Below are 13,968 nucleotides of genomic sequence, written 5' to 3' on the forward strand. Positions count from 1 at the left end.
AACACTTTTTGTCACCAATAATTAATATAATAATAAGTGCTATTAAAGTATATAAACAGATCCATCTACAAGATAGTTGACTGTTATCACTATTGGCATATGTATATATCATTTCTTATTACTGTACTGACTTCTTAAAAAGAAACTAGGTTTAACACACACACACACAAATGTATGCATTTTATTATCACTTAAACTAGTCTGTTATACTTATGTGTTACAAATAAGTGGCAATCACAAGTTTATATTGTAAGGTATAAATAACTATTACATACACATACAAATTTAGTGGCATGCAATTGGATAACTATGAAATAGTATCATGAGTTCATATTCTGGGAAAAAGGCTTTTCTAGCTGTATTCAGATATTATCTGCAAATCTGTGAGAAAACAGTTCCCACCAGTCTCCTCGTAAGTATCTTGTTACAGGGTAGATATCTTTTGCCCACAGTGCCAAAGGAAGATGACAGGGATGCATCTTTATAATAAGGGCTTTATTCAAGTGGGCCAGGTGGGATTTCAGAGCATCTATGGACCTTTGAATTATCTGTTTATTTTGGGTGATTGTGCTATATAGATTTTTATAGGGAGACAGCCATAGGTTTTTTTCTTCAAATTCTTAAAAGAAACTGTTAGCTCCAAAAGGTTTTAAAAATCTCACTGAATTAGAATAGGAAAAAGAGAAAGTAAAAGAGAGAAGGGGAACAAGTTGAAGAAACTAAAAGGAATAGCTGATTATTAGAACTGACTAAATTGATTGCTAGATGAGATCCTTAAAAAATTTAGAGTCAGAGGATTCTGGGAAGATGGCAGAGTATAAAGCATCAGGAATGTGTCTCCCCACCTAGAAAACACAAGATGGCAGTAATGCAGAAAATGAGGAACAAAAGCTATCCGGTATACATAAAACAAGTAGTAAAATGGCAGAAACCTCTTCTTACCATTAATTCCTTTAACTGTAAATGGATTAAACTCTCCAACCAAAACACAGAGATTGGCAGAATAGATTAAAACACACATGATCCAACTACATTTTGCCTACAAGAGACTTACTTTTGAGCCAAAGACACAAATAGATTGAAAATGGAAGTGTACAAAAAGTTATTCCATGCAAACAGCAACCAAAAGAGAGCAGGGGTGAATATGCTAATATCAGACACAATAGACTTTATATAAGAAAGGTTACAAGAAATAAAAAAGACATTATATATTAATAAAAGCTTCAACACAGGAAGAAGATATAATGATTATAAACATTTACGTACCTAATGGCAGACCAGCAAAATATATGAAGCAAAACTGACAGAATTGAAAGGAGAAAGAAACAGTCTTACAATAAGCATTGAAGTTTCAAAACCCCATTCTCAATAATGTATAGAACAATCAGATAGAAGATAAGCAAAGAAACAGAGACCTCAAACAACACAATAAATCAACAATTCCTAACAGACACACAGAGAACACACTACCTAACAACAACAGCATACACATTCTCCAGTGCACATGGAACATTTTCTGGGGTGGAGTATATGTTACACCACAAAAATAAGTCTCAACAGATTTAAAAAGGCAGATTTCATACAAAGTATTTTCTCTGACCAAAACAGGATCAAGTTAGAAATCAACAACAGAAGTAAAACTGGAAGATTTACAAATTTATGGAAATTAAACAACAAACTCTAAAACCAACAGGTCAGAGAAGAAATCACAAGGGAAATTAAAAAATACTTAGAGGTGAGTGAAAAAAAACCCACAACATACCAAAATTTATGGAATGCACCAAAAACTGTGTTAAGGCAGAAAACGTTAGCTATAAAGACATTAAAAAATAAGAAAGCCTTCAAAATAAAAAAAACTTTACAGCTTAAGAACTAGAAAACTAATAACAAACTAAACCTAAAGCTAGGAGAAGAAAGGAAATAACAAAAATGAAAGCAGATAAATAAAACAGAGAACAGAAAAAAAAAAAAAAAGAAACCAAAATTTGGTCCTTTGAAAAGATCAACAAAACTGACAAACTTTTAGCTTAGACAAATGAAGAAAAAAAACAAGACAAAATTCAAATAATTCAGATCAGATCTGAAGGTGGGGACATTACTACTGACTCTACAGGACAAAAACTCATGATATCATTTCCAGGGTTATTCAATTGCATGCAATTAAACTTGTATATTTGTGAGGTAGTTATTTATAACTTATAATACAAACTTGGGATTGCCACTCACTTGAAACATGGAGGTATAAGAAAAAAGTTTAAGTGAAGACAATTTGAATTAATAAAATATATACATCCATGTATCTCTGGGTGTTTGTGTTAAACCTGGTTTCTCTTTAAGAAATCAGTAGAGTAATAAGACATGATATACATATGCCAATAATGATAATAACAGTCAGCTATCTTCTAGATGGATGTACTTTTGGATCTGTTTATACATGTTAAAAGCACTTAATAGTGTCACATTAATTACTGTTGTACAAAAGTGCTGAAAAAGTAGTAAAAGGAACAGTCTGTTCCTTTAAGGAAATTAAATGTTCCTTTGACACCTACCACAAAGCTACAGTACTCAAAACAGTGTGGTACTGGCATAAGACAGGTATATAGACCAATGGAATAAAATAGAGAGCCCAGAAATAAGCCCTCATATATGGTCAAATGATTTTTACAAGGGTGTCAAGACCATTCAATGGGGAAAGCACAAATCTTTTCAACAAACGGTGCTGGGGAAATTGGATATCTAGATGCAAAATAATGAAGTTGGACCCTTATCTAACACCAAAAATCAACTCAAAATTCATCAGACTTAAATGTAAGATCAAAAACTATAAAACTCTTAAAAGAAAATATACTTCGAAAGCTTCATGACATCAGATTTGGCAATGATTTCTTGGACATAACACCTAAAGCACAGGCAATGGGAGAGAAAAAATACACAAACTGGATTTCATAAAAGTTTTAAACTTTGTGCATAAAAAGAAACTAACAGAAAAAGTCAACCCATACAATGGGGAAAATATTTACACTCTGATAAGGGATTAATATCCAGAATATATAGAAGTCTCCTAAAACTCAACCACAAAAACAAACAACCTGATTAAAAAATGGGCAAAGAATTTGAAAGACATTTCTCTGAAGAAGATATACAAATGGCTAATAAGCACATGAAAAGATCCTCAATATCATTAACCACTCAGGAAGGGCAAATCATAACTACAAAGAGATACCACCTCACACTGATTAGGATGGTTACTATAAAAAAAAACAAGGGTTCCAACAGCAGAACCCTTGTGCACTGTTGGTGGGAATGTAAAATGGTTAAACTGCCACGTAAAACAGTATGGTGGATCCTCAAAAGATTAAAAACAGAATTACTATATGATCCAGCAATTCCAGTTCTGGGTCTATATTCCCCAAAAACACTGAAAGCGGAGGCATGAATAGATACTTGTACAGCCATGTTGCTAGCAGCACTATTCTCAATAGCCCAAATGTCCATCAGTGGGTGGATGGATAAACAAATAAAATATATACATACAGTGGAACATTATTCAGCCTTTAAAAGTAAGAAAATTCTGAAACATGCTACAATATGAATGAACTTTGAAGACAGTATGTGAAGTAAAGTTAGCCAGACACAAAAGGACAAATAGTGTATGATTCCACTTATTTGAGTTACCTGGATTAGTCAAATACATAGAGACAGAAAGTAGAATTGTGGTTGCCAGGGACTGTGGGTAGGAATGGCAGGTTAATATTTAATGGGTATAAAATTTTAATTTTATAGGATGGAAACAGTTGTGGAGATGGTGATGATGGTTGCACATTATGAATGTTATGAAGGTTCTGAAGTTGTACATTATGAATATATTTAATACCACCAAACTGTACATTTTAAAATGGGTAAGATAAATTTTATGTTATATGTATTTTATAATAATTTTTTTTTTTTTTTAAAGATCAGAGTTAATGAAAAACAAAGTAGAAGTAAGAAAGGCATATGGCTAACATGGATTGGGTATTATGGTCAGTGTTTTACATGCATTCACCACTGAATTACTGCAACAGCTGTGTGTGGTTATTAGCCCCACTTTATAAATGAGGAAACTGAGGAAACATTGAAATTAAATAACTTGACCATGGCTACCAGGAACACAGTTATCACCCTCCTTGTCCAGTCCACTGGACACCTGAGGAAGCTGACTCAGGAGCTCCATGCCCTGGTCTAGTAAGTTGTAGTGACAGGATTCAGACTCCAGCCTTCTGGCTTCAGACTCACAGCCTTAGTCACTGCAACATAACTGTGCTCCCAAAGGAAATGGAAGGAAAGCAACAATGGTTGCCTCCCTATCATGCTGAAGACTGACAGCAAGTGAGTGCCTGAACCTAAGGCTGGGTCTGAGCTATAGTGAAATGTAGGTTGGGGCAAGGGGCATTCAGGAAGGTAGAATAGAAGCCCTCAAAGGTCTCAACCTCCAAAATGTTGTGATTCTAAAGGGCCATGTAGCACAATTGAAGGATTGGCTCTTGTTCTAAAGAAAAGGATAAACTATAGTCAAGACTTATTTTTTAGCCAGCTTTCACTCATTCATACATTTCAACAAACAAAGCGACTAGGAACACTTACTGTGTAACAGGCACTGATTAGTGATGTGCAAATCAGACATAGTCTTTGTCCTCATAGAGCTCAGTCTTCTCTGGATATTAAACAAACAAGTATTAACAGTCCAGGCAGTATTATGCAGTAAACAAACATGGTGTTAGAATAGTGAAAAGCAGGAGTAAGAGACCTCTTTGGACCTACTGGTGAAGAACTCACTGCAGAGTATCAAACTGAGAGGATGAGAAAGTGCCAGCATCTTCAGAAGCTGTGCAATGAGAATTCCAGGCTAAAGTTCTAAAAAGATGGCATATGGGTGGAGAGAACTTGGAGCTTTTAGGTAACTGAAAGAAAGCCTGTGTAGCCAAGGAAGAGTGGGCAATGAGGTATGTAGCTGTAGGTAAGGCAGGAGGAGTGGGCTGGAAGCAGCTCCTGCTGGACCTTGAAGGTAATATATAGATTTTAAGTGCAAAGGGGAGTCTTTGAACGTCTTTAAAAAGCAATGAAGTGAGGACCAAACTGGAATTAAAAATAAAATATAGAAAAAGAATCTTGAATAACCAACTGAAGATTGGCTGAAGAAAACCCTTATAAGCAAGGACCTAAAGTGGAGACTGCATAGAAACTAGTAGGAAGTGTGGACACAGAGACACGAGAGGGTTAGCTGGGCTCCCACAAAGAACAGATGAAGTTAAGGAGGGATATCTCAGATGCAGAGGTTTCCCACTGAGAACTCTGGAATCTAAGCACCAAACTGGGCTCCTCAGCCCAGAGCAGAGAAAGGTGCCCACATAACACCTGGCTGACAAAAGCAGCAGGGCTTCTGTCTGCCAGAGACAGATGGTTGGAAATGCAGACACCCTCTTAAAGGGCCAACACACAAAATTTCATGTGCAGCCACTCACCTTGGGCTCCGTCACAGAGAGGGCAGAAGGGACTAGAGCTGTGTGAGGATAATCCAGGGCTGGTGGTTCCTGGGATAGTTTGAAAGGCAGCTGCCTGGATTGTGCTGAGTCATTCCCCCATACTACAAAGGACATATTTAGCAGGCAGACCTTTACCATCCAGGCAGCTTTTGCCAGGGGGAAGAAACTGCTCCACCTATTGGAAAACTTCTCAATGCCTTTTGTGGAGTTTAAGCCTGGCTGTCGTGTACAGCCTGAGGTTCATTAAGAGACTGAGAATAACAATCTGCCTACAGACAGAGGCAGATCTCTGGATGCTCTGAGTCTTTGCCTGATCAGCTTCTTGACTAGAGGCTTGGAAAAGCAGGCCCTGGTGCACATCTTGATCCTTTCTAAATGCACCAATCACCAGAAGAAGAAGCCATAAGCTGTTGATTGCTGATAGCACCAAAAAAGGTACTCAGAGGCAGTCACAAACAGCATCTGACATTGGCCTGCACCAGAGGCCATCCTAAAAAGCTGGGAGTCCTAGCAGATCTACCTAATACATAGAAACAAAACCAAACAGGCAGCCAAAATGGGGAGACAAAAAAACAAGCTGCAAATGAAAGAACAAGAGAATTCTACAGAAGATAAATGAATGGAGATAAGCAATTTATCAGATATAGAGTTCAAACTAATGATTATAAGGATGCTAAACAGCATGAGAAAATATATAGAAAGTCTGAAAAATGATCAGAAAGTCTGAAATGAAGAAAGACATAGGAGAAATAAAGAATATACTGGATGGAATAAACAACAAATTAGAAGAAGCTAAGGATCAGATCAGTGAATTAGAAGAAAGGGTAGAAAAAAATCGCTCAATCAAAGAACAAAAAAGAAAAATAATTGAAAAATAGGACAGTTTAAGGGAGCTGTGGCACATGAAATGTAACAATATTTGCATCATAAAAGTGCCATAAGGTGAAGAAAATATGCAAGGGATAGAGGAACTGTTTGAAGAAATAACAGCAGAAAACTTCCCTAACCTGGTGAAGAAAAAAGTCACACAAGTTTAGAAGGCACAGACAGTTCCAAGCTAGAAGAATCCAAAGAGGCCCAATGCCAAAAATTGAAGACACAGATTCTTAAAGGCAGCAAGAAAAAAGCAATCTGTTACCTACAAAGGAGCTCCCATAAGGCTGTCAGTTGATTTCTCATCAGAAACTCTACAGGCCAGAATGGAATAGCATGAAGTATTAAAAGTAATGCAAAACAAGGATCTGAAACCAAGACTATTCTATCCAGCAAGGCTATCATTTAAAATAGATGGTGAAATAAAGAGCTTCCCATACAAAAAAAGGCTAAAGGAGTTTATCACCACCATACCAGCATTGCAAGAAATGTTAAAGGGACTGCTGTAATAATAAGAAGAAATAGAGAGAGAAACATAGGCATAAAAAATTAAAATGGCAATAAGGACCTATCAATAATAACCTGAAAGTAAATGGATTAAATGTCCCAATCAAAAGATACAGGGTAGCTGAATGGATAAGAAAACATGACCCAAATATATGCAGTCTACAAGAGACCCACTTCAGAACAAAACAGTCACGCAGGATGAGAGTTCATAGGTAAAAAAATTTCAAAGCAAATAGAAATGAAAAGAAAGGTGGGATAGCAATACTCATATCTGACAAAATAGGCTTAAAAATGAAGGACATAAACAAGAGACAATGAAGGTCACTACATAATACTAAAGGGATCAATACAACAAGAGAATATAACCCTGGTGAACATACAGTGGTACTTCGGTTTTCTAATGTAATCCATTCCGGAAGACTGTTCAAGTTCTAAAACATTTGAAAACTGAGGGATCAACAGCAGACAGCTAGGTTTCAAGCTCCTGTACTCAGTGGAAGCCATGTGGTATGTACAATCTCTGAGGTGTTCAAAAACCGAAGCATTTACTTACAGGTTTAAGGCGTTCATAAACCGAAATGTTCGTCAACGGAGACATTCAAAAACCAAGGTACCACTGTATCTGCACTTAATTAAGGAGCACCTAAATATATTTTAAAAATTTCTGGAGGACTTTATGGGAGATAGTGAAAGAAATACAGTCATAGTAGGGGAATTTAACAGCCCATGGTCTTCACTGGATAGAACTACCAGACAAAAAATCAACAGGAAAACAGTGACCCTAAATGACACACTAGAACAGATAGATTTAATTGACATTTACAGAACATTTCACTCCAAAGCCGCAGAATATACATTCTTCTCCAGTACCCATGGGGCATTCTCAAAGATAGACCACATGTTAGGACACAAAACAAGTCTCTACAAGTTGTAGAGATTTGAAAGCATATCAAGCATCTTCTTGGATCACAATGACATGAAAAGAGAAATCAACTACAGTGAAAACATTAAAAAACATTCAAACACATGGAGGCTAAGTAGAATGTTCTTTAACAAATGAATGGATTACCAATTAGATGGAGGAAGAAATGAAAAAGTTCCTGGAAACAAATGAAAATGAACACAAAACAACCCAAAATCTATGGAATACAGCAAAAGCAGGACTGAGAGGAAAGTTCATAGCACTATAGGCCTACCTCAAAAATGAAGAAAATTTTTTAATAAACTATCTAATGCTACAACTTAAAGAATTACAAAGAGAAAAACAAGAACAGCCCACAGAAAGTAGAAGGAAATAAATAAATAAATATCAAAGCTGAAATAAATGACATAGAGAGTAAAAAACAAAAAAAACAAAAAGATCAATGAAACCAAGAGCTGGTTCTTTGAATAGATAAACAAGATTGATGAACCTTTAGCCAAACTCATCAAATAACAAAGAGGACCAGAATAAATAAAATTAGTAATGAAAGAAGTGAAGAACAACTGACACCATAGAAATATAAAGGAAAGTAAGAAAATACTATGAACATCTATGTGCCCAAAAGCTGGACAACCTGGACAAATGGGCAAATTCTTGGAAAAATACAATCTTCCAACACTGAATCAAGAAAAATCAGAAAACATGAGTAGGCTGATAACAAATGATGAAACTGAAGCAGTAATAAAAACTCTCAGCAAAATAAGTCATGAACCTGGCTTTAAGGGTGTTTTACTAAATATTCAAAGAAGAACTAACACCTATCCTTCTCAAACTATTTCAAAAAATCCAAGAGGAAGGAACAATTCTGAGCAATTTTTACAAGACCAGCAGTATCCTAATCACAAAACCTGACAAAGACACTACAAAGAAAGAGAATTACAGGCCAATATCACTGATGAACATAGATGCTAAAATACTCAAGAAAATATTACCAACTTGGATCCAGCAATATAGTAAAAAGATCATAGACCATAACCAAGTGAGACTTATTCCAGGGACAAAAGGCTAATACAATGTTCACAAATCAATAAAGGTTATACATCAGATAAACAAACTAAAAAACAGAAACCACATGATCAGTAGAAGCAGAAAATGCACTCGACAAAATCCAACACTAATTTCTGATAAAAACTCTCAGCAAAGTAGGAATAGAGGAATCATAACGTAACATAATAAAAGCCATATATGACAAATCTACAACCAACAGCATACTCAGTGGGCAAAAGCTAAAAACATTTCCCCTAAGTACAGGAACAAGACAAGGGTGTCCACTTTCACCACTCTTATTCAATACAGTACTGGAAGTCCTAACCACAGAAATCAGACGAGAAGAAAAAAAAGGCATCCAAATTGGAAAGGTGGGAATAAAATCATCATTATTTGCAGATGACATGATATTGTACACAGAAAACACTAAAGACTTCACCAAAAAACTACGAGATTTAGTAAAACTTCAGCAATGTAGCAGGATACAAAATTAACATCCAGAAATTGATGACATTTTTATACACCAATAATGAACTATGAGAAAGAGAAACTAAAAAAAAAAAAAAAATCCCATTTTCCATTGCAACAACAAAAAAAAACATACTTAGCAATATACTTAATCAAGAGGGTAAAAGGCCTATACTCAGAAAACTATAGGATGTTGAAAAAGATACAGAGGAAGATATAAACCAGTGGAAGCATATACCATGTTCGTACTACTCAAAGCAATCTTTAGATTCAATGCAATCCCTATTAAAATACCAATGCATATTTCACAAATCTAGAATAAATATTCCAAAAATTTATATGGAACCAAAAAAGACCTCAAATAGTTGCAGCAATACTGAGAAAGAACAACAAAGTGGGAGGGATTACAATATGGGATATCAAGTTATACTAAAAAGTCACTATAATCATAGCCTGGTGATGGCACAAGAACAGGCGCATAGATCAATGGAACAGAACAAAGAACCTAGAAATCAACCAAAGCCATTACGCTCAAATAATATTTGACTAAGGAGGAAAGATCATACAATGGAGTAGAGACAATCTCTTCAATAAATGGTGTTGGAAAAATTGGACAGGTGCATGCAAAAAAATGAAACTAGATCACCAACATACACCATACACAACAATAAACTCAAAGTTGATAAAAACCTTAAATGTAAGTTATGAAACCATTAGAAGAAAACATAAGCAGCAAAATCTCAGACATCTCTCATAGCAATATGCTTGCTGATACATCTCCTAGGGCAAGAGAAACAAAAAAGAAAATAAATAAATGGGACTACATCAAACTAAAAAGCTTTTGCAGAGCAAAAGAAACCATCAATAAAATGAAAAGGGGGCCCACTGTATGGGTGAACGTGTTTGCCAATGATACATCTGATAAGGGGTTAATTTACAAAATATATAAGGAAGTCATACAACTTAACCAAAGGAAGACATAAAATCCAATTTAAAAATGGGCAAAGGATCTAAATAGACACTTCTCCAAAGTGGACATACAGATGGCCAAGAGACATATGAATAAATGCTTAAAGTCACTAATCATCAGAGACATGCAAGTTAAAATGACAATAAGGTATCACCTCACACCTGTCAGAATGGCAACTATCAACAAATCAACAAATGACAAGGGCTGGAAAGGATGTGGAGAAAAGGTAGCCCTAGTACACTTCTGATGGAATGCAGATTAGTGCAGCCACTATAGAAAACAGTATGGAGTTTCCTCAAAGAATTAAAAATGGAACTGCCTATTGACCCGGTGATCCTACATCTACTAATATATCCTAAGGAGACTTAAACACCAATCAGAAAGAATATACACACCCCCATGTTCATAGCAGCACAATTTACAATAGCTAAGATCTGGGTACAGAGTGCCCATCAGTAGATGAGTGTATAAAAAAGCAGTGGTACATTTACACCATGGAATACTAAGCAAGCTCTAAAAATGAAGGATATCTTACCATTTGAGACAGCATGGAGTTACCTGGAGAATATTATGTTAAGTGAAATAAGTCAGTCAGAGAAAGACAAGTATCACATGATCTCACTCATATGTGGAATCTAATGAACAAAATAAACTGATGAACAAAATAAATCCAGAGACATAGAAACATGGAACAGACTGATGAATATCAGAGGGAAGGTGGGGGTGGGAGGTAGAGATTAACCAAAGCACTTATATACATATATGCATAACCTATGGACACAGACAATAGTGTGGTGAAGACATGGTGGAGGGGGCACCTGGTTGAGGTGAACTGTGTCAATGGTGAGAGAAAGGGGACATCTGTAATACTTTCAACAATAAAGATTTTTTTTTTAATAGCAATGAAGTTAAATGATTTGACATATTTTTAAATGATCACATTGGCTGGTCTTATGGAGAAGTGGTAGGATGGCAGACTAGCAGGGAGCCCCAAATAGAAGACAGTGTAAAGTACAGTTGAGACCATGGGAGACCATCAAGGGCAGAAATGGCTAGGGAAGTTGGGATTAGTGGAATGATGTTCAGCTTTGTTGTCTTAGGATGGGGCCATCTAGAGAGCATCTTACAGATCAAGAGGAATTAATCAGGGGAATGTCATGTTGCAAAAGATAGAGAGAGGAAGAGAGAACCAAAGAAGGGAAGAGGAGAGAATGAGGGCAGATAGGTAGTATTGTCCATCTGGTCACAGGAAGATGAGAGATACCCCCTGAAAGATTCTGTCTTGGTGAAATTTTAGTAAGACTGGGAGGGAGGGTGGTGAGAGCTTTGAGGAGCAAAGAAAAGGTGGCAAGTGGGAAGAGAGTGGGAAAGCAGGAGTGTGTTTTGAAATACTGTATAGAAAACAAAAGGCAAGCTCCTGCAGGAACCAATAATTCAGCATGAATGACAACAAAGCAATTGTAAGGTCCCACTCTGAGAGGAGCTTCAGAAAAAGTAGTTCTACTCTCAGAAAAAGAGGATTGCTCATTGCTCAGTCCAAAACCTGGGTTCTTTACCATTGGGATATCCTCTTGATGATACAAGGAGATGACCAGAGCTAGAAAAAGCAGCAGGTACTTGGGCACTTACCTTTAAGAGTTGCAAAAATGCCACTACAATAAAATCTCAAACTGTAATTTGATCACATTCTTACTAAAGTAGGCAGTGCCCTCAAGTGGGTAAAAAAGTAACACTTCTAAATATTTTTGTGATGAGTATGCCACTCAGCACTTGGAAGTCAGAAGAAATTTTGAAATGGTAATATAGAGTATTTCTATCCCTTACAGAAAGAAGTGATTATCTTTTGAACCATTTAATATAATAGCTTAGAGGAAGAGTTTGGAGACAAATAATTTCATAACTCTACAAGAATGCACAAGAAACTGACATCAGAAAGGGAGTAGTGATGAAAGAGAAGAAGGGTGGAAGACTGTTACTTCTGCACTTTTTGTATCAACTGAAAAATATTTCCAGTGTCAAAGATCAAATATAAAAAGCCAAGAAGAAAAAAACTACAAAAGAGTGGACATTACATATTTTGTCCATTGTTTTTCCACGCACTGATTCTGCTTCATACTCTAATTTCTTTCTGCATAAACTTTTTATTAACAAAGACTGAATTTTTCCCACCCTTCATCAACACATTTTGAGTCAGTACCATATATTAATTAGTCTCCACAGATCTTGTTAAAACTAGAGGAAGACTGGTCCAGTTGGTATGGCTCAGTGGCTGAGTGTCAACCCATGAACCAAGAGGTCCTTGGTTCAATTTCCAGTCAGGGCATATACCCATGATTCCAGCTCAATCCCCAGGTGGGGGCATGCAGGAGGCAGCAAATCAATGACTCTCTCATCATTGATGTTTCTATCACTCTCTCCCTCTACCTTCCTCTCTCTCAAATCAATAAAACATATTTTTTTTAAAAGTTAGAAAAAACAACTACAAGAAAACTAGATTTCCAGTATCTGTTAAGGAAGTCATTTGATTTACTCTCAAATGCAGCTCCATGTTTTTTTCACTCCCAAGGTAAGTATTGCATTCCCACTTAGACAGAGAGCAAATATCTTACAGAGACAACCCATTCACCAGGAGCTGTTACTTGTCCTAAAACTTTAAATACATATTAATTGACCATTTAATATTTGACAAAGGCAAGAGCATACAATGGAGTAAAGTTAGTTTCTTCAATAACTGGTGCTGGGAAAACTGGACAGGTACATGCAAAAAACTGAAACTAGTTCACCAACATATTCAAACCACAAGAATAAATTCAAAATGGATAAAAGACTTAAATGTAAGTCTCTAAACCATAAAAATCCTGGAAGCAAACATAAGCAGTGAAGTCACAGACATCTCACACAATGGAATTTTCACCACTACATTTCCTAGAGCAAGAGAAACAGACAAAAAAATAAACAAATGGGACTGCATAAAACTAAAAAGCTTCTGCACAACAAAAGAAATCATCCTCAAAATACAAAGGAACCCCATGGTATGCGAGAACATATTTGCCAATGATACATCTGACAAGGGGCTGATTTCCAAAGTGTACAAAGAACACATACAACTCAACAAGAGGAAGAGAAACAATCCAATTAAAACAATGGCAAAGGACCTGAATAAACAATTCTCCAAAGAGGATAGATGGCCAATGTTCTCTAGACCAAAGCTGGATGGACTCAGGCCTGACCGTGAGCTTCCCCAACTTGTTACATTTTTCTCCAGGTATAACCCTCTGAAAATGTAGATATGGTGTGACTGAGGAAATGACATCAATTAGAGTCTTAATATTTCTACACTCTAAATTCATCTACTCCTTCCACTCCATGTGGCATCTGTTTACTGCTACCCTGCTTTTCTACTGTGCAAGCAAGTGCTTCTTTAGAACTCCAGTGTGGATTCTCACTGATGAGAAAGAATTACAGAAACTAAAAAGAAAACAAAACAAAAACTGAATCTGTACAGAAATAAAAGTGAGCTCATACATTGTAATGAGCTCTGTATATTCTCAAGCCAAAAAAAGCACACATCCAGAAGAATGACAGAGTGTCCAAGCATGCTGGTAATAATGATGATACTGTTTTTGAAACATATGAAATGGTATTACTGGGTGACTGGG

The 13,968-nt window shown here is 36.2% G+C and overlaps 1 protein-coding gene across 3 annotated transcripts in view; it reads right to left on the minus strand.

Annotated features, from left to right (window-relative positions):
* SMAD9 (SMAD family member 9) overlaps positions 1–13,968 on the minus strand; it is an 85,960-nt gene that overhangs the window by 50,036 nt on the left and 21,956 nt on the right. The window lies entirely within an intron of this gene.

Source organism: Miniopterus schreibersii (assembly GCF_964146895.1).
Source record: "Miniopterus schreibersii genome assembly, chromosome: 2".
Taxonomy (NCBI): Eukaryota; Metazoa; Chordata; class Mammalia; order Chiroptera; family Miniopteridae; genus Miniopterus; species Miniopterus schreibersii.